The 24,773-nt window shown below is 36.1% G+C and overlaps 1 protein-coding gene and 1 long non-coding RNA gene across 3 annotated transcripts in view; one reads left to right on the top strand and one right to left on the bottom strand.

Moving 5' to 3' along the window:
- Positions 1 to 24,773, top strand: part of NR6A1 (nuclear receptor subfamily 6 group A member 1) — a 184,082-nt gene that overhangs the window by 43,164 nt on the left and 116,145 nt on the right. The window lies entirely within an intron of this gene.
- Positions 10,397 to 24,773, bottom strand: part of LOC107196123 — a 39,187-nt gene continuing 24,810 nt past the window's right edge. The window contains exon 2 of the long non-coding RNA XR_003048168.1: positions 10,397 to 19,829. This is a non-coding gene — a long non-coding RNA (uncharacterized LOC107196123). The remainder of the gene's footprint in view (positions 19,830 to 24,773) is intronic.

Here is a 24,773-nt window from a genome sequence, read left to right as displayed (position 1 = left end):
TCCATGTTTTAATGTCTTTTTTTTTTTTTTTTTTTTTGTTATCCTTGTATGTTCTGGATATTAACCCCTTATCAGATAAATGATTTGCAAATATTTTCTCCCATTTCGTGGATTGCCTTTTCACTCTGTTGATTGTGTCCTTTTATACATAGAAGTTTTTAATTTTGATGTAGTACAATTATTGTTTCCTTTGTTGCCTGAGCCTTTGATATTATATCCAAGAAATCATTGCCAGATCCAGTGTCTCAAAGCTTTTACTCTGTTTTCCTCTAAAGGTTTTATTTATAGTTTTAGGTCTTACATTTAGGTTTTTGATCGACTTTGGGGTAATTTTTGTATATATGGTATAAGATAAGGTGCATATTTATTCTGTTGCATGTGAATATTCAGTTTTGCCATCAGTATTTGCTGAAAAGATTGTCATTTACCCCATTCAGTATGTTGGCAACCTCGTTGAAAATCACTGACCATATGTGAGGGCTCTCTATTTCATTTGTCTGTATGTCTGTTTTTATGTCAGTACCATACTGTTTTGATTACAGTAGCTTTGTAGCAAGTTTTGAAATCAGGAAGCTATGTGTTATTCGTAGATGCCGTTTATCAACTTGAGGAAGTTCCCTTGTATTTCTAGTTTGCTAAGTGTTTTTTTTTCTTTTTATCATGGATGGTGTCAAAATTTTCAAATACTGCTTCTGCGTTATTTAGATAAGACTGTGAATTTGATGAATTGCACTGATTGATTTGTGAAAATTGAACTTGCCTTGCAATCCTAGGATAAGCCTTATCTGGGCATGATGTATTATCATTTTTATATATTGCCGAATTTAACTTGGTGGATTTTTGTGATTATGTTTGTAAGAGTCAAAGCCTATATTCTTACCCTCCTTGCCATACTTCCTCCAAAAAATTTTTATTTTTATTTAATTCATTATTTTGGACACATTCCTTTTTGTTTTCTTTCTGTGAACCGTAGTTTTTCATGTAGACATAAAACAAAACTAGCTGGCTTTCTAGATAGGTTTAGGCTCTTTCCTTCTTCAAATTTGAAGTCTCCATCTAGTGGTATCTTTTGGAAGCACAAAGGTGGGAATAAACAGTGGCATTTATTCTTGTTTAGTCCACTAGGTGGCAACAGGCCCTAACTGAAGAGCCAAGATCAAGGAATCAGAAAAAGAAAACACAGTGCTTGTAAAACTCATAATAAAATAGAACAAAAAACCAAGATTTTCTGTAGAATAATACTACTAGGCCTCAAATATGAGAGAAGGAATGAGCTCTTGGCTCATTCTAAGAGCATGTATGAAAACTCTAAAAATATATGGGATTCGATTATGCTGCCGCCTTTCTCTCACCTCTCAAACTTCAAAATCTTGGCTTATTCAGTGGCTATCCAGTTGCTTTTCTTTGATGATTGGCGGTACAGAGGGGTGAGGTGATGGAGCTGACCCTTCATACAAAGGAATCTGAGTTTGGGGAGTGAGGGCAAGAAGGATGTGCTCTTACATCTAAGAGCTGAAAATCTACTTCCAGGGAGACTGCAGGAAGAAAGCATTCCAAACTGTCCCTTGGGTCTGAGACTCCTTTCCTTGGGCATGAAGAAGATGTTTTATGAAGGTTATAGTTTAAGATGTGGGTTTTCCTTATAAAAATTGGGAAAGCAGAGATTTTCCTGGACAAGGGTTTAAGATAGCAGTGAAGGTCAGTTAAGGGGGTGGGAGATTCTGAGAAGTCATGAGTAGAATTATGGGGCTGTGAAAATTAAAAGATAATAGGTGGGATGAGTTTGTAATGTTCCCTAAAGTAATTAAGAGAAAAAGTTTGAGAGGACGACTTGGCTGGAAACAGTGTGGCCTGGCAGCCTAGAGCAGCTTGCTTGTTTGTGGCAGTGATGCCAACTTTTTTGACCTCAGCTGACTTAGGCAGGGCCCCTTACTTACTTAACCAGCCTGTTCCTGCTTTCCAGTTGAAAATAATTCATTGGCAGTGCTGACTATTATGTACAGATAAATTTGGGGGAAGGATGATAAATGTGCTTTAGCAGTTGAGGTGTGGTTCATATTTGAAACATGACATGTACATGTCAAAGTCTAATTACTGGAGAATTTTAAAATAAGGGTACTATTGATATAACACTTATCATTATACACACTATATATCAAACTAACTTGAAAATGATGTTGCTGATTGAGCCATAATTGAAGATTAAAAAGCAAGAAGAGCAGCAATTGAAAACTACCACTAATTCCCCCAACAGTGATAGTGGACTTCTGAGAACTGCAGGATTTCCAACTGATTTTATATGTGTATTTGCAGTAGGATATTTACAAAATTGCCACCCATTTTATGGTAGCCCGTCTTTCAGTATAATCTTGTTAATTTTAGTTGACAAACACTGACTTTTATTGTCAGTCAGTTAACAAGTTACCTACAAGTAGCCTTTATTCATAAATAGCGATGAATCGAACACCAGTCACTCAGAAGATGGATGAACATTGGGTTAAATCAGCAAGATGACCTGGAGAATCATGGGGCTAAAATATTGGGAAGGAGGAAGAGAAGGTAGAAAAGTAACCATAGCCAAGCTAGAAGGAGGCTCAGTGCAATGAGCCTTTGGAGCTTAGGTGCGAAATGGTAAAAGGATGTTTCTTCTGAAACTTAAAGCAAAATCTCACCATTTCATGATTATGTGTGTATGTAGGGATGTTTATAATAATAGTTTTAATACTGTTGATAGAATTACTCTCAGTATCTGGTCAGTTCTGTTGACAGAATTAATATTTGTTTTGTGACTCTAACACCAAATGATTCTTCTAGGAATTGTTTTTCCTTATGTTGAATGGAGTAGATCTATGTAATTGAGAAGGAAATAAAATCCTTTATGTAATAACTTTGTGCTGGGACTTTTGTTGATTTTTTTTTTTAGTCTAGATGCAGTAAAAGCGAAACCCTAAACATGATTCTTATTGAAATAATTTTAATTGTGAGATTAATTTATGTCTCTGTCTCTTTCTCTGTCTAGCTCTCTTCTCAGTGAAAGCTTTTTTTAGATAAAAATTTAAAATGCTTTAGTCACTTTTTCCTAATAGTCTTAATAATTTTGGCTCTTAACTGTCTTTCACCAAAACCATGTTACATTTTCTTCACTGAAATTTGATAAATGTGATTTCTGACCAGTTAGTTTCAACCTCTGACCTTTGTTTTCTCTTTTGAAACAACTAGGTAAAAATATCACCAAACAAATCTCAAAAGTGACATTGGTAAATTAGTGGAAATTGTCCTACAAATGCAGATGAAAGATCACAGGGTCATTTTCAAAGCCTCAGAAATACAGTGGGACTGGAAACAAGTTTAGGAGGAAATAGATGTTGATTAAGAGTTGTTATGGCTGCTCACAGGTTAGTAAGACAGCGCTGTCATGTAAAAAGAATACTATCTAGCAGTAATTACTGTTGATTAGTCTTCTTTTTTTATATTTTTAATTTAATTTATTTGTTTTGATTAGTCTTCTTGATATACATGGTGCCATTCAGATCCTAAATATTAGTGATGTGATTGTTACCTAATGTAATGACAAGTTTAATCAAGGTAATATTGAAAAGAACTACCTTAGTGAGGTTTGCCATGTGTCAGGTGCTGTGCCAGGCACTTTATTCTCACTTTATGTGATCCCCATCATAACCTTATGAAGTATGCGGTGGTTCCCAGATGAGAAGCTAAGGCTAAAAGGTTAATACTACACTGCTTCTCATTGCCTTGTTCATCGTAGCCAAAGAAGACTTCAGAGCTTAGAGAATATGATCTAGTTGTAGGGGTTTGTAAAGACATTTGTCACAGCCAGAAAAACATGGGTCAAACATAAGGAGCTGTATAGCAGAGAAGTAACTGGTCTAACTAGAGTGCAGGTGATGCTGGTGCCTGAGAAATACAGATTGGAAGCAAGGGAGGAAAATAGGTGTTGACCAGAATAGTTCAATTGCAAGGAACAGAATCCTCCACCTCAAGCTAGCTTAAAATGGGGACATTGGTGGAAAGTACAGAGTCTTTCTTGGGGCCCAAGGATGGAGCATTTAATTGGATTTCATGAAGGATCAAGATCAGGATTTCTTTCTCATCCCTCTGTGGCCACATGGAATCCTATCCCTGCTTCTCTGATGCCTCTGCTTCATATTTCTCTTATTCAGACTGATATTCTTTGCTTCTGTGTCTGTGATAGAAAATGGATGCCCCTGCTCTGCCTTGCCTTGTCATGTCTTTCCATCACCCACGATCAATACAGACTAACTGAAACATTTGTATTCAAATTTTAAATGCTCAGGAAAGAAGATAAGCCCAGCATGGATCAAGTGTCCATTTGTCTAGTCCAGGCCTATGGCCTAATGACTGTTTAGTACAAGCTGGAGGTACATTCTCAGAAGAATATGAATAGAGCAGACAAATAATTTGATAACTTCAGTCAGGGTACAAGCAGGATGGAGGTTGTGGAAACTCACCATTAAATCTGGTGTTTGAAAACAGTATACAGTAGGGAAAATTCAGGGGCATGGTTGATTAGGAATTATTTGATAGTCCTGGAGTGAGAGAGGATGGGGATGTGGCACATGAACTGAGAATCCAGGCATTAGGTGATCTTGAAGTTTGGCAAGTAGAAGAGATCTTTTCAAACCACCCAGGTATTGTCTGGGAGTATAAGCATTAAGACTCAACTCTTGGGTCTTGGGATGGTACTGATCAGGCGGGCCAAGACTTAAGCCTGGGCTGGTGAGAAAAGTACCCATGATAGACACCCAGGCATGCTGATGGGCTTAATTACAGTGGCCAGAGCCAACTGTAGCACAATGTGTACTTATTTGCATAGGACCTATTTGAGTACCTACCTGGTTACAAGATTTGAGGCTGTCCATTTATTCTTGCCCTAGTCATGATTGGCTCTGGTGTTGGTTCAGATTATATATATATACGCAAAGAAGGCACTAATAATTTCAATAATTAGGGCTTTTGAGAAGCGGGATTGAAAATAATTCTTTGATATTCAAATTTTTTGTGTTACTTCCTTCCGGAATTGAAAATAATTCCAATATGTTAGAGTGACTTTATTCCTTTGCCTGTCCTGGGAAATTTTCCTCTTAAGTGTATCTTGGAATTGAGTTGTATTTGAGTAGTTTAGATATTACGGCGTTGGGTCTAATTCCAAGAAAATAGATTTGACTTCACACTGGCTATTTATCTTCACCAAAATTAGGATTTTATTACTTATGAGATTTGTGAAAACATACCTGAAGACGAGATTCATTTTTGTCATGAGTGAGTGAGAAGGTCAACAAATCCTGCTCCCTAAAAGCAATTGTAAAGTTGGACAAAACTGTCAGAAACAACCATAAACTTATAAGAAATAGAGAAGCATTTTATTTATAAAAACCACTGAGTTTTGGATGAGAACAGAAGTTTGTGGTCTCGGCCAGGATTGCTCCCATGTTTTTACAACTGTGATAGTATAGTTCATTCAGGGTGAGGAAGGTCATGAAAACCAGCAGCTTCAGTACTCCTGTGGAAGGGGGTTATTTGATTTGGAATGTTGTCAAGTAAAAGTGATTATCTTGGTGGCAAGTGGAAATAGGGAGAGCCAGCAACTCTGCTAGCCTAAGATTACAGTCCTGTTTGGGACAAACAGTGAAGAAGTAGACTAGACAAGGCTTGAACAGAGAGGTCTGAGAAGTGAGACAGCTACAGAGAGCCTGATAAGCTCTCCAGATATCCTGGGTTGACCATGCTTTGTACACACCAGGAATCAGTATGAGCCCATGACATCCATACATCTCTGGGCACACATCAAAGGATGTGTGTGAAAGCCCAGCAGAAAGTAAAAACTATAGCAGACTTGAAGGCCTAAAGTGTAAGTGTAATCCCCATCCCAACCACAGATCCATCAGCAGAGAACAAAATGGCTCAAAATGATCAAACACCACCTCTGACCAATCAGTAAGCTATGGAGATAGAGGAGTGACCCCTAGAATCTCGATTTCAAAATAAAAACAACACGGGGTGGCACACTGCAGGGGAGACGAGTTTCACAGATTTAGTCCAGGAAAGTTAGTGCAAAAAAAGAAAAAAGGAAAAAATTCTCCCAAACATCACAAACTTTAGTAATGGAAAAGTCAGAATCCAGAGTTGCTAACAGTATATTATTTTAAATGTTCAGTATTCAACAACAACAACAAAAATTAGAAGACTTGCAAAGAAACAAAGCATTACCTATAATCAGGAAAAAAATCAATCAGTAGAAACTGTCACTGAGTGATCCCAGATGTCGCATGTGGCACACAAAAACTTCAAAACAGCTATTATAGATATTTCAAAGAAATAAAGGGAACCATGTATAAAGAATTAAAGGAAAGTATGATGAGAATGACTCAATGAATGGAGAATTCAATAAATTATAAGCGAGAACAAAATAGAATTGAAAAGTGTAATAATTGAAATGAAAAATTAGGAAGGCCTCAACAGCAGATTCGAGATGACAGAAGAAAGAATTGGTGAGCTTGTAGATCAGTAAAAATTATTTTATATGAATAACAGAGAAAAAAGATGGAAGAACAATGAACTGAACAATGAACATCAAGTACATATGTAAGGATATACATCTATAGAGGGAAAGGAGTGAGGGAAAGGAGGAGAAAGTGTTAGAAAAAAGAAAGGCTCAAAACTTCCTGAATTTGATGATAAGCATTATTCCACAGAATCCCAGGTATGATAAACACGTCAGAGACAAACTGTTGGAAGACAAAGGCAAAAAGAAGAATCATGAAAGCAGCAAGAAAAATAAATGATTCATCACATCAAGGGAACAGGAATAGGATTTAGGTCTGACTTCTCACCAAAGGTAATGGAGGCCTGAAGGTAGTGGGATAACATATTCAAAATGTGGAAAGAAAAAACCTGTTAACCAAGGATTCTATATCTAGCAAAACTATTTTTAAAATATGAAGGCAAAATAAAGACGTTCCCACATAAAAAAGAGAATTTGTTGGCAGTAGACCTGCCTTAAAATACTAAAGGAAGTCTTTAAGGCTGAAAGAAAGTTTACCAGATGGTCACTCAAATCCATAAGAAGAAATGAAGAACATTGGAAATGGTAAATTTGAGGGTAAATACAACTCTATATTTTTTTATTCTTAGTTTTTACAAAAAACAAGTTTGTATAAAGCAATAACTATAACACTATATTCCTGAGGCTATATAATACATATATAATAATAATAATAACAGAAACGGGGGGGACTAGGAGATATATTGGAGCAAGTTTCTATATCTCCTGGTATTAAGTTAAAAATAAATTGTGAAGACTCATGTTGTGATGCCTAGAGCAACTATAAATAAAAAATGTGCATAGCGAAAAAAGTCAACAGAGGGATTAAAATGGCAGACTAAAAATAGTTTACACAAAAGAAGGTAGTAAAAGAGGAAGAAGTTTTAAAAAAGACATGAAACAAATAACAAATAGCAAAATGGCATACACAAATCCAACCATATCAATAATTATATTACATATGAATGGGCTGCCTATTCAAAAGTAGGGGTTGTCAGCCTGGATAAAAAGACAGGACCTAACTCTCTGCTGTCAATAAGAGACATACCTTAGATTGAAAGACACATATAGCTTGAAAGTGAAGAGATGCTAAAAGACAAATTATGCAAACTAACCATAGGAGAGCTGGAGTGACTATATTAATATTAGGTTAAATATACTTTAAGACAAGAAATATTACAAGAAATAGTAACATTTCATAAGGACAAAAAAATCAACATGAGAGGAAAATACAGCAATTATAAAGATATACCTAACAGCACCAAAATACATTAAGCAAAAACTGACAAGTAAAATGAGAAATAGACAATTCAGCAATAATAGTTATAGATTTCAACACCCTATTATCGATATTTGATAGAAGAACTAGTCAGAAAATTAGCAAGGAATTAGAAAGCTTAAACTGTTAACCAACTTAACATAGTTTATATTTATTGAATATTCCATGTAGAATATACATTATTTTCAAATGCACATGGAACAGTCTCTAAGAATATTTTGGGCCATAAAGTAGTCTCAGTTATTTTTAAAGATTGAAATTGTACAGGTTACGTTCTATGACTACAATAGAATTAGAGATCCATAACAGAAAGAAATCTGGGTTATCTCCAAATATTTGAAATTAAATAGCATACTTATAAATAACCCATAAGTTAAGAAATACTAAGGTAAATTTAAAAATAATTTTGACTAAATGAAAATGAAAGCACAATATATCAAAATTTATGGAATGTAGCTGAAGCAGAGCTTACGGGAAAATGTATAGCTTTTAAATTTCTAAGTGTGTACACACATTTTGAAGTATTGTGGGTGCAGTTTCAGACCACTGCAATATGGTGAGTTGTAATCTTTTTGCTGGTGGGGAGTCTTGCCTTCAATTTGTAAAAAATGCAATATCTGTGAAGCACAGTAAAGTGAAGCTCAATAAAAATTAGGTATCCACCTTAAGAAACTAGATAAAGAGAAAACTAAGCCCAAAGCAGGTATGAGGAAGGAAATAATGAAGATTAGAATGGAAAATAGTGAAATAGAAAACAGACTAACCATAGAGAAAAATCACTGAAACCAAAAATTGGAGAAGTCAACAAAATTGATAAACTTTTACCTAAGAGACCAAGAAAACAAAGAAGACATAAATCACCAAAATCGTGAATGACAGGACATCGCTACTCTATAGAAATTAAAAGGATTGTAAGGGAATGTCATGAATTACTTGATTCCAACAAATTAGACACAATTTCCTAAGACACGAACTATCAAGAGGAAATAGTATAGTGAAGAGACGTATAACAAAATGAATTAGTAGTTCAAAATCTTCATGTAAAGGCAAGCCCAGGCCCAGTGGCATCATTGGTGAATTCTATCAAATGTTTAAAGAAGTAATAAGACTCATACTTCACAGACTCTTTCAGAAAGCAGAGAAGAAGGAAACACCTCCCACATATTCTGTGGCGATAGTATTATCCTGATAAAGCCAGGCAAAGATAGCATAAGAAAACTGTTGACTGTATATCCCTTATGAACACAGACTCAAATGTCTTAAAATGTTAGCAAACTAAATTCATTTATATACCATGGCCAGTAGGGATTTATTCCAGGCATGCAAGGTTGGATTAATATGTAAAAATTAATGCAACATACCAGGGGCTGGCAGATGTTCTCTTAAAAGGCTAGGTGGTAAATATTTTAGGCTTTTGGACCATATAGTTTCTGTTGGAACTACTCTGCTGTTGTACTGCAAAAACAGCCATAGATAATATGTAAATAAACAGGTGTAGTGATGTTCCAGTAAAACTTTATTTACAAAAATAACTGGCCCACAGGTCATAGTTTGCTGGCCTCTATAATATACCATAAGATAAAGATTAAAACCCCCCCACATGATCATCTCAGTAGACGTAGAAAAAACATTTGACAAAGTCCAACATTGACCTATAAATGATAAAATCTCTCGACAAACGAATAGAAGACAGCCCCTGCAGCTTTTGTAAAGAACATCTGTTAAAAGCCTGAAGCTAAAATAATAATGGTGAGATGTGAGTGCTTTTCCTCTAAGAATGGGAATAAGGTAGGTAAGAATGTCTGCTTTAACCACTGCTTTTCAACATTCACTGGAGGTTCTAGCTGGTGCAAAAGAGCGGGGAAAGGCATCTGAATTGAAAAGTATTAAAACTCTTTATTGATAGGTGACATAATCCTATATGTAATCCTAAGTAATTCACAAAAAAAACAAAAACAAATAGAACTAAATAAGTGTAGCAAGATCACAGGATACCAGGTCAGTATGCAAAAGATAATTGTATTTTTATATTGTAGCAACAATTCAAAAATGAAAGAAAACAATTTCATTCATAATTGCATAAAAAGAATAAAATAGGAATAAATTCAATAAAAGAAATACAAGATTTGTATACCAAAAACTATAAAATATTTTTGAGAAGTTTAAAAAGACCTGAATAAATGGAGGAACATTCCATGTTCATGGATTAAAAGTCTAAATATAAGGATGACAATTCTTCCCAAATTAATGTATTGATTCAATGCAATCTCTATTAAAAAAATTTCAGCATGCTTTTTCAGAGAAATTTAATCCTGTAATTTATGTGTAAATGCAGAGGACCTAAAATAGCCAATACAATTTTTCAAAAGAACAAAGTCGGTTGACTTACATCACACATAGTTTAAAAATAAAGTCACAGTTATCAAGACAATATGATACTGGTGTAAGGATAGGTACTAGAACTGGACTGAGAGTACAAAAATATATCCTTACATATGCGGTCAATTGATTTTTGACCAAAAATGCCAAAACAATTCAGTGGGGAAAAAGATAGTTTTTATTTCCAATAAAAAATTAGATATCTGCATGGATAAAAAAGGACTCAGACCCTTAATTTACACTAGTGACAAAAATTAGCTCAAAGTTGGTCATATACCTAAATCTAAAACCACAAAATGTCCCCAGAAATATCTTCGTGGCTTTAGGTTAGGCTGCAACTTCCTAGACATGATACCAGTGGCACAAGCCATAAAAGAAAATTTTGATTAATTGGCTTCATTAAAATGTAAAATTTTTGTACTTCAAAAGATATAACTAAGAAAATAAAGAGACAAGCTACAGATCAAGAGAAAATATTTGCATATCTGATACCTAATAAAGGAGTATACAAAATATATGAAGAACTCATACGACTCAAGAGGCAACCCAGTTTTTAAAGTGGACAAAAAGTATTGTACGATTTCACTTCCAAGATACCTAGAATAGGCAAATTTATAGAGACAGTGGACTAGAGGTTGCTAGGTGAATTGGGGGAATGTATAGTTACTGTTTAATGGGTACAGAGTTTTGTTTAGAATTATGAAAAAGTTCTGGAAATGAATAGTGGTGATGGTGGTACAACATTGTGATTTAATGTCACTGAATTGTACACTTAAAAATGGTTAATAAAAATGAAATTAGAAACAGGATGAAGACTTGAACAGACATTTCATCACATGAAAAGGTGCTGAGCATTGTTAGTCATTAGGGAAATGCAAACTAAAATCACAGTGAATTTTCACTGCACACCGTTTGGAATGACTGTTGTCAAAAAGACTATAAAAATGTTCTAGTAAGTGTTGGTGAGGCTGTATAGAAACTGGAAACCTCGTTAATTGCTATGAGAATGTAAAACAGTACTATCACTTTGGAAATCAGTTTGGCAATTTAATAAAAAGTTAACATAAATTTACCATATATGGAGCAATTCCACTCCTAGTTATCTATCCCAAGAGAAATAAAAAACCTATGTCTACACAAAGACTTGTATGTGAATGTTCATAGCAGCATTTGTAATAACCTAAACCTTGGAACAATCCACATGTCCACCAACTGGTGAATGGATAAACAAAATGTGAAATATTTGTATAATGGAATGCTACTCACCAATAAAAAGGAATGAACTACTGATACATGCTACAACATGAATGAACTTCAAAAACATACTAAGTGAAAGATACCAAATTAAAAAAGACCATATATTGTATGATTCTATTTATATGAAATGTTCAGAAAAGGCAAATTTACAGAGACAGCAGATCAACAGTTATCTGGGTGTAAGGGTGGGAGTAGAGACTGATTGGAAACAGGCTCAAGGAGAGTGTTTGGGGTGATGAAAATGTTGTGGAATTGATTATGGCGATAGCTGCACAACTCATATGAATAAAAGTCATTGAGTTGTCCACTTACAGTGGATTAATTTTATGGTATATAAATTACACCTAAATGAAGCTGTAAAAAACCTAAGATTTGGAAGGAGATAAAGACAGACTTTTGGGTAAAATGGTGTAAGTTCATCAGTCAAGTGATGCCCTATTGATGATTTGTGATGTCTCTCATTAAATTTTGCCTTGGAAGCCTATGCCCTCCTTGTTCTCAAAGCTCTACCCTGACCCCTGCCCCACTAAAGAATCTATTGGAAAGAACTTTTTCCAAAGGAGAAACAACTTTCTCTTGTTTGGGAAGACTGACTCAACTGTTTGGAGTGTGGCTCTGGTGGACTATCTAAGCTGATGACACTTAGATATAGAAAAATGTCTTCTTTTGGCCTCAAGTTATAGACGAACTCCAGCTAGACATCTTGCAAACATGTGCAGCTGGTTGTTAAGTAGGTGAGAGTTTGGGGAATGAGTGAATCTTGTCTACTGAAAGTGGAGAACCCATGGAGTGGTCCCGTCAGAGACCAGGATGCCTTGGGTTGTACTGCTGCGTGCAGTTTGCTGCACACTTTTCACTGTTTCCTTGCTGAGGGGACCTCACAACAATCCCCTGAGATAGGAGAGAGATTTTTGGTCCCCCTTTCACAAAGAAGTAAGACTTATAGGGTGACTCATTTGTCCAAGAGCACACAACCATCGCAGAGCTGGACTTAGATCCAGGTTTTCTGATTCCATATATCAAACCATTTCTTCTATACTCTACTGTTTTGCCTCAGCTGTTTACTGGAAAGAGGAGAGAAAGGGGCATGTGATTTTGATTGATTACATGTGTTTTCAGTAGATTTAGTTAGTAGAAAAGATAGGAAGGGAAGTTGGGCTACACTGTAAGTTGAGGGGTTCTATAGCAAGATTAATCAAGGTAGATTTGTCCCAATGTTTGGTAGCTATTAAAATTATACCTTGGGTGGAACTATATTCATGGCACAGATGGCTTGAAGGTCCTGTGTACTTGGCTCAAGGAGCAGACCACTTCCGAAGTTATAAACATAATTGTGCCAGAAATCATAAGGAAATTCACTTGACAAACCTTTATTGAGTGTCTACTCCATGCCATGCCCCTTGTCAAGATACAGGATTAAAGATCCAGTTGGATCCTGTTGACCTGAGAGCACAGGAGTAGGCTGAACTTTCCGTCATTTTCATTCTCTGAGGCTGATGTGTCTTCCCTCCAACATGACCACTTCCGCCCGGACCCGGAGCCCACTGCTTTCTACTGTCCCTGCAGCTCTGCTTCCTGCAGGTCCTCTTTCTTGACAAATATAGTTCATTATTTCTTCCTTTTCCAATGTGGATTCTTCCATCTGCTTTTCAGCCAAACATAGGTAAATCTTGTATCTAAAAGAAATCTTTACTTTTAAAAAAAAGATATTAAAATTTTTTTCTTAATTGTTGAAATAGTTCATGGTTATTGCTAAAGACTTGGAAGACATAGATGAGTTATAAATAATAAACATAAAAATCACCTTTAATTCTACAACTTAGAGATTCTAACTATTAACATTTTTGCTTCCAGTCTATTTGAAGTTCTAATCTGCTTTTTACTTCCTATCAGCCAGTGTGCGCACGCACACACATACACAGATTTTAGCATCTTATTTAGTACCAGGCTCTGCGTGAAATATTTTACATGTATTCTTACTCTTTAAGTAGCCCTGTGAAGCAAATAGCAAATACTGTTATCATATCTCCTATTAACAGATGATAGATCTAAAGAGTAAGTGACTTGTCCAGATTCACATAGTTGGCCCAAGTGCTTCACCACTACCTTTCCAGAAATCTATTTTCATCCACGATTATCATTCCAAAAAGTTCTTTTTTTCAAAGACTATCAGTAATTTTTAAAAATTTTCTGCCTCTCTCTTTGGCTTTGTCTCATGACCTCTTCTCTATCTTCTATGTGCTTTAGCGACAGCTTCAATTTTGTGAAAGCGCTATGCCCCTTTGGCCTGTACACATGCCATCCAGTTCCTCTGCTAGGAATGCTCACCCCTCTTGTCTCATCCAGGTAATTGCATTTACCATTCAAGTCTATTAAAATGTCATTTTCTTGAAGTCACTTCCCAGACCTTTCTCACACCCAAGACTGGATTGATCCCTTCCAATATTTGCTCCCATAGTACTTTGTTTTTCTCTTTTGCAGAACTTTTCACACTTGGAATTATTTTTTTCATTAGAATTTGATCTGCCATTTGTGCCACAAATGGCTATACTTTTGTTTTCTCCATATTTCCTGGCATATGGCGCAGTTGAGGTGCATGGTAGGAGTCCAATAACTATTTGTTACTTATCTTTTTCATTCACTCTCAGCTCCATGCTTATAAATCACAAATGTGCATTCTCTATTTAAAAAAAAATGAACTCCTGTTTCTTCCAGTTTGAAATAGCTCGTTTCTTAGTGCATTTCAGGCTCCTAATCTAGTAAAGAGAGTTTGGCTCCATTCTTGACTCCTTGCTATCTATTCTGTTCGAGCCAGTTCCTTGGAAGGTAGATCTGGTCTATTGAGCAAGAAAGATGGCCACAATATTTTAAGTGGAAAAAGGTTACAGAACATTATGTATAACTTGTGATATTTTCTCTAAGTATAAATACATATGTTTTAAATATCTGTGAAATATCAGATAGTATATACACTGAACAGAATGATGGGAGGAGCCCACTAATGTACTTTAGTTTTCTCTCTTTTGTATGAATTTTTCAGGGACAACATACTAAAAATCCTATTTCGAAGAAGAGAAAACAACCAAAAATAAGGCTGAATGCCTTTTTGAGATAGCTTTTCCATTCTCTCCACTCCTGCTGCCTCAGCTCATTTGTATAACACGTTTCTGTTTCTCTCCTTCTCTCTTTCACATCTCTCTTTCATCCTCCCACTTCATCTGCTTGATAAATCTTCCCAAAGTCCTGCTTTCATTATGTCCTTTGGGAACTCAGCACTTAAAGTGGCCCCATGTTGTACTAATTCTAAAAATTATCTGCCTGGCTCACAAGGCCTTCCGTAATTTGTCCTTTTACCTTTCCAGTGCTGTTCGTAAGGACCCCCTGACATGACCTCTGAACAGTTCTGCTCTTGCCCACTCTACTTGCCACATATATTCTCTGTTGCTGATATTTACTTACAGTCTCATCTGCAGAACACACCCTTAAACTCACATAAGTTGTCTGTCTTCCTGTAGCACTTATTTTTAGCCATGAAACCGCATAGGATTTTGGTGGCTGAAATGAAAAAATTTTTTCATTGGCGTATTTAAAGACTGTTGATTGTGTAAATAAATGACATGCTTGTTCAGGTATAAGTTTTTCAAAAGAATATGTCAGACATTATTTTCTAATGTTTTCAGAAAATTTGGAAATAGTTGGTGGTTGAAAATAAATGGCTAGAATGCATGGCATCATGAAAACAGCTCTATCTGAATTACCTTCTTTGTGTCCAGTATAAAAGAAAGAAAACCTTTTGATTTCAGTAAATACTTCTTGGGTGGAACAGTTGTTCGTTCATTAAGTCCTTTAGGGGAGGCTTTAGTTTTTGAGAGCGCATAGACTCAAATGCACCAGTCTCTAACATCAGACACAGTTTGATACCGATTTGGCTGCTACAGCATGGTGCAAAGTTTGTCTTTGATTTCTCTTTTTAGTTCTTGTCTCACTACACCTGTGCTTTTCCTTCCTTCCTACCCCTGAGAAAAAATTCTGGAAGGCTAAGGACAAGACTCTACTGCCTCTTCTGACTTTTCCTATGAGAATCAGTTTCTCTCTATCTCAGACGAAGTGTGTACTAAATTATTCATGACCAAGGTCCTTGTTTTCCTGTCATTATCATAAAAGATTTAGTGGCTCACCTCAGCTTATGTTATAGGATTCAGAGAATTGATACATTTTAAATTTTGTTAAGAAAAATGTGTGCATCTGCTATCTCACTTGGGTTTTTTTCTTATTTGAGGGACATGATTTGGAAAGGCCAGAATTAATGGGCCTAACAATTAGTCAAAAGAGAATAGTTAAGTACATTTGAACAATAATAAACAAGACATTCATACTAAGACGCACTATATAATCATTTAAAAGAATGAATATGATGTAATGAGCTTGCCGTGGAAGGCTATCTATAATGTACAGCTGAATGAAAAAGCTGTACATGTATAAAATGAGCTTGCTTTTGTTTAAGCCACTCTCCCCCCAAAACACAAAAAAGTTCTCCAATGATATAAAATAATATTTAGTTTGTATTTATTATTTAAATAATAAATAGATAATATAATAAATAAGCTTATATTATTTATAACAAGTTATTAAACTTACTGTTTAGCATAATTATAGGTGATTTCTATTGAGGAAGTGGATTGCAGATGATGAGGAAAAAGATTTTCAACTTTTACTTAAGTATTTCTATATTTGCATATTAAGTAATGAGCATGTGATTCTTTCTAATTTAAAAAATTTTGAAAGCATGGATTTTTCAGTATGGTGTGATGTCAAGGTGTATAGTTTATTCTTTCTATAAAATATCATTTCTTTAACTCTAGAACATCTTTAAAAAAGAAAAAGAAAAAACAAAAATACCAGGCGTTTAGAAAGCTTATTTCCTATTAGAACCAAAGAGAGCAAGAGAAGTTCTAGCCAGTACGTTGGAGCCAGCAGCAGCTCCCACCCGTGACAGTAGCTCATGCACTCGGGTGCCTTTGCTTCCCTTGGGATTTTTGGTCCGCAGTTTGCATTCATTGATCAGTGAGTTGATTCAGACTCAAACCCACCGACAGCAATGAATGTTGAGTGCAGCCATCAGTGTTTCCATTTGGTGGAGTCGCCTTGGCCTTCCCCAGCTCCTGGCTCTTCTTTTCCACACTGGTTCTTGGAGGTCTATGTCTGGCATCTCTCTTAGTAACTAACAGTTGCAGGCCTACAGTAATTATTGATAACATGGACACTAGTGCTGAGAGGTTCTTAAAGATGGAAAAACTATGGTTCGGAGAAGAGAAGGGGCTCCTGGAGAAAGAAGCCAGCAGGTAGCCCCGTGACCGCACAGGCAGTGCTTACGTCCTGGTCGACGTAAACAAGTGTTGCAGACCCTGGTTCTTCCTCTCTGTTTTGAACCAAGAAGTTACCAGTGCCTTTCAAGGTAAATTAACACAGGTTATGTTTTGGGTTAAATAATAATAATATTGACCATTTGGAATAGTTAGTACCAAGCACCTTCTATATCACCTCGTTGACTCTCAGAACTCCATGAAGGTAGGTATTCTTATTATCCCCCATTTTATATATGAGAAAACTGAGACTTGGACACTCACCCTGAGTCACACAGCTAGTTAAGGAGTTGAGCCAAGGCACACCCCAGATCTGTCTGACTCTAGACCTGCCTTTTTACTTGAATTTAACAACATTTAAATAGGCACAAGTGTGGATGGAGATAGTGAGGGCAGTAGTTACTTTCAAACAGCTCCTATTCTAATGGGGCTGTCAAGACTTAACCACATTAACTGTAATTGGAGGCAGAATCTGATAAGAGCTGTGTAGACATTGAAAAATTCTGTGCTATTTTTGCTTATTAAATCCTCCCATTGCTCCTAATTAAAAGTTTTGAGGGTATGTGGGAGAAATGGTTGTAAAACTTAATTGGATTTTACTCTAAACCAAAATACATATATTTAATAAATCTTTCCTTGCTACATCCTGTTTCTCAAAAAGAGTGGCATATTTCTAGGAGACATTTAAGTACATTAAGTATTACCATGGAACGTTCCTCATCTTGCTGAAACAAGACACTTGTTTGTCAAAAGCACAGCATAAAAGGAACAATGGGAAATAGAGGAGAATTTTTAAAAAAATTCACTGCACCACCTTTGGGGGACAGGCGGCAGGACTGGTTCTGGTGATCTCTTGTGACATGTGAAGACACAGCCCGCTCCTTTGCTTCAGGGAATGTAGTGTTGTCTGTAAGGACCCCAAGGTACAGTCAACGGTCGGTGGTTTTTTCAAATCCCAAACTCACCGACAGCGTTGAATGTTCCTTGGAGTCCTCCGGATCCTGGCCCTGGCAGTCCTTCTTCAGCCTGTGTCCACGTTCCTGGAGCCAATGAGCAGTGAGACCACTGCTGATGGAGGCTCTCACATTCTTTTCCAGGTTTTAAGTTGAGAGTATTTAGATTATGAAATCGGTTTGTGTACAGCATAGAGCCTAATGGACTTCAGGATGCGAGACTGCAGTATTTATACAAGCAGACTCAAATGGACATTTGAGAAAATGGCTCCGAATGGTATTTTGTAATTCTGAAAATGCCGATATCCCTTTTATAGTAATATATGATAATTGTTAAAGAGTAAGAGTTAGAAAGAACTTAATATAATTATCTACTGTGTGCTGAGATTTGTATATTTTCACCTCATTAAATTCTCAATAACTCACTTTTACCTCATGAGAAAACTGAGTCTTAGAGAGGTAAAGTGATTTGCCCAAAGGTACATAGCGAGGAGCCAGGGTTACAAGCCAGAATTTAATACTTAAATATTGGACTTTATGATTGCAAATGTCACTGATCATACCGCCTCCTCCCTTGTGCACCACAAAACTTATTATCGACTATCTGGGGATAAAACTGACAGTGAAAGCTAAGTCAAACAAGTAAATATCTTCTTCTTGTTTGCTTGTAATAATAGTTGGTGGGTCTGTAGGTGAAATGTTTCATAAAGGAAGATGAAAAAAATTAACTTTCATAATTGGATCTTGGATCACAAAGTTATCACAGAGGTTCAGTGGTGGTCTACAAGTTATTTTCCATATTGAAAAAGCAAAGAATAAACAAAAAATCCCATCTTCTAATAGAAAGCCTACCCTTCTCATCAGTAGGATCATAGAGAGTAACTAAAATGTCAGGTATCTTTTCCTTTGGCAGAAAGGGTATCAGTGCATTGTAGACATACTGGTTATTTTGTATTGGCTGTTGAATGTCCTTAATGAAAATCTGGAAAATGAATTAAATGAAACTCTTCAGAATGTAGAGTTTATAATGGAAGGATCCAGGAGCACACAGTAGCAAAAGGACTTACAGAACTGCTGGCCGAATTGAGGTTAATCTTTAATCAGGGGTAGTTATTACCATTTGCTTTAGGTTTAAATATTAAAGGTTGACTGTTCTCAAATTCATTTTTAAAGCAGCCAAATGGTACACATGAAAGAAAGTCAACCAGTGAGAATTTTATTTGAATGTAAACTGTTTACATTCTACATCAGTTTATTTCACTCCTTGTCAAAACACTCCAGTTAGCCAGCTTTATTGAGTTCTCAGTGATATAACAGTAAATTGTATACAAATGACAACAACAACAAAATAGCAACTGTTACTCTGTAGTATTTAAAAACTAATGGGTTTATTTTAAATGGTCTTCCCCTTGGCCTGATTATATGAAGAGATGCCTTATACTAGTTGGATAAATAAACATTCACACTTAAAATACTGATTTCTGTTACGTCAAACCATTAGATGTTTATGAAATACTTCTGCTGTGTTATTCTAAGAAAAATGTTTTTCATAGACTTGAAAAACTAGAGAAAAGTGAAAGAAAGGTAGATTTCTAGAATGACTTAGGGGTATTTCCCATTGTGTTTGAGATAATAGATTTTCATGCACTAAAGCCTTCAGCATCCTTGTTTCTTTAATTTGCTTTAAGTTTTTAATTTTAGTTTTTATCATCAAGCAAGATGAAAGGCACATATTATATCTTTTAAGTGAGTTTGGCTAAGGGTTTATGTACTCAATGCGAAGATAAAGTCTGAGGGCTGAAAGGTAAGGGTTAAATTAGACAAGAGTTATAGAAGCTATTTAATTCTCGGTTTAGGCTGGTTTTGAGTTTGTCAGAACTCATCATGTCATTATTGATCATTTCACTTACCTCCTTTCCTTCTGTAGAGGTGCTATGAAATATTGAAAGCCACATTGCTCCAATTTGGAGATGTAAATGTTTTCATAGTCTTCTTGAGGCCTCTTGATATATATACTTGAAAGAAAAAAAAAAGCATAAACTCAACTAAATAATGTATTTTAGGGATTAGTAAGCTTAGAAGAGGAGCCACTATCTCAGGTGGCTGTCTCCCCAGATACTTCCCAGGCACTCTGCAGGGTGCATCTCTGGAAGTGTTGGGGAAAATGCTGCTAGCCTTGAGGACAAATTCTTGAGTTGTAAAGATGACATCAGCATGTCAGCATGTATCCATGTTCCTCTTACCCACACTGCTAGTGTTCTGCTTTACCCCTTTAATAATTCATTAGCAGAATCCTAGGAACTCTTTCTCCTACATATAGCCCTTGCCACCACTGTCTACCCAGGGAACTAGACATAGACATAGCTGATGACAAAGGTTGATGGCTATATTGGCAGAATGATATGAACTTCTCAGAGAAAAGAATGTTAATTCTGCCTGGAAGAGCCAGGAAAGGTTTCTCTGAGTGGTCACATCTGATCTGGGCCTTGAAGGTTTAGTTTAATTTTTACTAGATGGAGAAGGAAAGATATTCCAATAGAGGGAAAACTCTGCACAGGAACTCCTGGAGGCAGAAAAGTTCAGGTAATGGTGAATATTGAGATTAACTTCTCGCAGCGTCAGTAAGGATGTAGGACAAATAGCACTTGCCCTTCCTGTGCATACTTGTGAAAAGCTGTTGAGGTTATTATACATGTGAAAGTAGCATGCAAATATAATTGCTAGGTCTATTTTTTCTCATTGCTCTTGCTTTATATGTGCTAAACTAGATTAAATAAAGTACCTTATCGTGATAGACATTTCTAAATTATATTATTTGGCTCTTCTTTTTCTTTAAAGTGATCATAATTTAAATGTTTACATATTAAGTATTTGGAGAAGCAACATTTTAGCATAGCAAAGAGCACAGGCTTTGGAGCCAGAATCTTTTTTTTTTGAGCCAGAATCTTGACTTTGCAACTTACTAGCTATGTGACCTTGGGCAAATTACTTAACCTCTCTGTTTCTGTTTTTCCTTATCTCTAAAATGGAGATATTGATAGTATCTACTTCATAGGAATGTTGTGAGGACTAAATGGGGTGATATATGTCAAGTATGTAAAACAGCACCTGACTCATGTTAAAAGCTTTATGTTATTTCAAAATGACTTAAATTGTTAAAATCATTTACAACTATTATTTACACGTTACTAAATAAAATTGCATGTTTTTTCCAGAATTCCGTTTTTAGTCCACATACACTAATGTAAAAACCTTCTTTTATAGTTAAAACAACCTCTGACTAGCTATTACATTATGTACATTTTAAAGATTTTTTTAAATTAATGCTCTACCATTTTCTTTGTGACCTTAGGTAAAGTTTTTATCTCCCATTAGCTTCTATATCCTCAATCTGTAAAAATGAGAATATTGATTGTGAGGATTAAGTTAATAATATGATTAAAAACTCTCTGGAAAGCTGTGGATTCTCTCCCTAAATACATGTACATAAACAAAATTTTGAAAGCAGTTTCAGTTATGGACTCCCAAGAACCCATCTGTAGACTCCCTATGAAATTAAGATCAAGAAATTCTGACTAAAGCTGTAGACCAAGATTTCACAGTCTAGTCTTGTCACTGGTGGTTGTCCCTGGAAGTCTTGATCTCCACTTTATTAGGAGTGGCTTCTTGCCAGCAGTAGTGCAAACTGTCGCCATCATCTAGTCATACCTTTCTCTGTAGCATAACCTGTTTTGAAACTAGACTGTGATAACTGGACAATGATGGGACCTGGAAAAGTAGTTGTTTAGAGTTCACCAAGTTTGTACCAATAGTAGATACCAACCATTAATTATTAACTCTGGTTATACAATTAAATTTCTAAAAGAAGTTGCTAGATGAGAAGTTACACAATATTTGAATTTAACTATGTTATTTTTCAACAGTTCCCCACTTTCCCCCACTTCCCCAGCCACCATTTAGTTTGGAGCTGATCCCAAAACTATGACTACTAATTCTGGCTTTAAGTTAGGCTGAAAGAATGTGTTGTTTCAAGGCAATGCTTAGAAAGGAGCCTGCTGAATTCAGAGTGTTTACTTGAATATTAGCAAGAAAAAAAAGTGCGCCAAATATTGCGGTTGTATATGGAATTTTTGGTCATTCTTATATTTAGCTTGCCTGAGGGTTTTACCAGAGAGTTGAGAAGTATGCATAGAAATTTAAACTCAATAGCTTGGAACGTTTTGCTATTTGACATGGCAACTTTATATCAAGTTACTTTAGATGATATTTTAGATGAGTATGGAAGACAAGAGGAGGCCAACTCGATGAGATAAATTGGCTTAGTACCAAGGGCAATAACTATTTCTCTTCAAATGGGACTATGTTTTAAAACCTATCAAAATATTCTGTCACATGCATTCTCCATCCCTAGTTACAGTGACTTCATGTGTTCGAGATATTACTATGTTAGATTATTTTGCAAACTCACAGGAAGCACTACTTCATTTTTCTATGCAAAATTAATTCACAGGATATCTGTAATCAGTGAACAACTCTTCTGAGTAACTACCAAGGATTGTTCAGCCGAGCTGGATAAGTGAGTACATAAGTGAATTAAGAACTTGAAATCACAAAGGAAATAGGAACCAAAATCATGCAATAGCTAATATTCACGGGAATTTAGGAATGCACTAGAGAGAATCTTGGGTTTTATTACAATGTGCAAAAAGTGTTGGCAGAGATTTTTAAAGTCTTTTACAGCCAACAGGCATATGTTTTGCTGCAAGCAGTTAATGAAATAAACAAGAACAGTGACCAAAGGACTCAAATCTTTTCCGTTTTTACAGTAATAAAACTTTGATGATATATCAATAATATAAGACTGTATTTCTTCCTCTAATCTAATTTAGTTTATTGGATTAAATTTACCAATGGCACTTTACACTTTAAAAACTTGATTTCTGTTTTTATAAAGTTTATTATTGCATCAGGTAGATTATAGCTTTGTGTTAAGGCATCGAAAGTTATAGGTAATTAGACATATACATAACCAACTTTTTAGTTATTCATAACAGGTAGGGAAAATGCTCTTTAAATGTTGCTTTTCTTGGCTATTTTCAGCACATAATTGAATCTTTGTAAAATACGATGTTTTAAAAGTTTTATTTTTGAACGTATATTCTCTAGAAAGTTATGCTTAGATTTACCTCATAAATGAAATAGTACCGAACAAGGTTGGGCAACCTATTAATACTTCATATATCGCTTTTAGACTTACGTCTTCATTGCTACACTGATATTGGACAGTATTGATGTTTGGGTAAGAATGCTGATCATGGACAGGGGAAAGAATTCTGGACTGAAAGAATAGAAAACAAATCCAGTTTATAGTTTTATAACTTTCAAAGTTGTTAGGAATCTTAGAGGTCATTTAGTCTGATGATCAGGATTAAAAGTAGTGGTGTTGGGAAATGAAGATGGCTAATAATGCATATTTCTAGATATCGCCCTAGACTTAGTAAATCAGATCCTCTAGGAATGGGTTCTACAGTTTTCAAAAGCCTCCAGGGGATTCTGAGGGGACCATTTCATGGACATTTGGAACCTCTAATTTAGGCAAAGATCTTTCTTTAATAGATGAGGAAGCAGATTTAGAAGGAAAATTAAAATCCAAATCACAATGGGTCAGAATTGAAATCCTTGACTCTGTGCGTACGTGAGTATGTGCATGTGTTTACTTATGCTGCGGTACCTCTTTATCATGAGAAGGAATGCCTTTGCAGAAGTTGCCTTAATGTCCTGTCGGCTATCTGCAAAGTCCTTCAAGTCAGTCTATCTGCCTGGTAGGTCAAACATCTTAGCCTTAGGGATACACCCAGAACTAGTGCAACCGGACCATTGACTTGAATTTGATATGCTGAAGCATTTGACTAAGTAAGCAATGCTGAATGCTGTTGGGTTAAAAACTGTCCACGGTATGAAATGAGAAATAGCTGTAAGTGATCAAAACTCTGAAGGCCCTCCAGGCTCTGACATTTATCAGCTGCTGCTTCACTTTAACACTTTTCTCTAATCAAAGGTGACTACCACTGGTTGGAAGAGGCTTGCAGAACCTCTGGCTGTTCTCTGGGGAGGAATTTATTTTAATTGCCAGTGAGAAGGTAGGAATGATTTCAGTAAAGATCAAGAACCTCCAAATCCACTTAAGCTTGGGCTCCTGGCCAAGTGTCCATCCTCAGGAAAGAGTTGGTGTCAGCTGCTGCCTTGGGACTTGAGGTATTTCAAAAAAGCCAAAGGCATTACGGAAGCCTTTCCTGAGTTGGCAGGCAGGAGTGGCACCAGGAATCAAGGCCTGACACATGTCATCAGCCTGGGAAAAGTGGAGTTTGGACACTAATGATGGCTCTTGTCAAAGCTCACTGTGATAAAGCCAGAAGGATTCAGCGTAGGGGTTAGTTTGCATAGGAGAGGAGTTGTAGCTTAAAGAACACCTGCCAAGAGTTTTCACTGCCCCAGCTGTATGTCAGTGACAAATCTTTCACCCTTGACTCCTGTCACTTCTTTTTAATGGGTGATAGTAGAGATGCTGGATTGATAAGGGAGAGAGGCAGCTTGGCTATATCTAGCACATTGCCTTATTTGCTTGTTTTCTTGCCATTCTCTGTGTAGAACTAAATTTGTGTGACCATACTCCAGGCTAGTTTTTTTGTTCTGTCTGTATCTGAAGGTGTACTGGAGGACCAGAGTCACTGGTCCTCTATTTCCATAAATGCCACTGCTGGTGACCACACAAATGTTTTGATTGGCAGTTATGAGAAAGCATTTTTACTGCTATCTCTCTGTTAGAAGTGTTATTTCAAATCTCGGCTCTGCCTTTTAGTAGCTGTGTGACTTTTGGCAAGTGGTTTATTCTCCATTTCTCGTCTGCAAAATGGACGTTAGTAATTGTAAATATACCACAGGGTTGTGAATTAAATGAA

The sequence above is a fragment of the Pteropus alecto genome, unplaced genomic scaffold (assembly GCF_000325575.1).
Source record: "Pteropus alecto unplaced genomic scaffold, ASM32557v1 scaffold67, whole genome shotgun sequence".
In the NCBI taxonomy this organism is placed as follows: Eukaryota; Metazoa; Chordata; class Mammalia; order Chiroptera; family Pteropodidae; genus Pteropus; species Pteropus alecto.
This window is presented reverse-complemented; position numbering and strand designations above follow the sequence as displayed.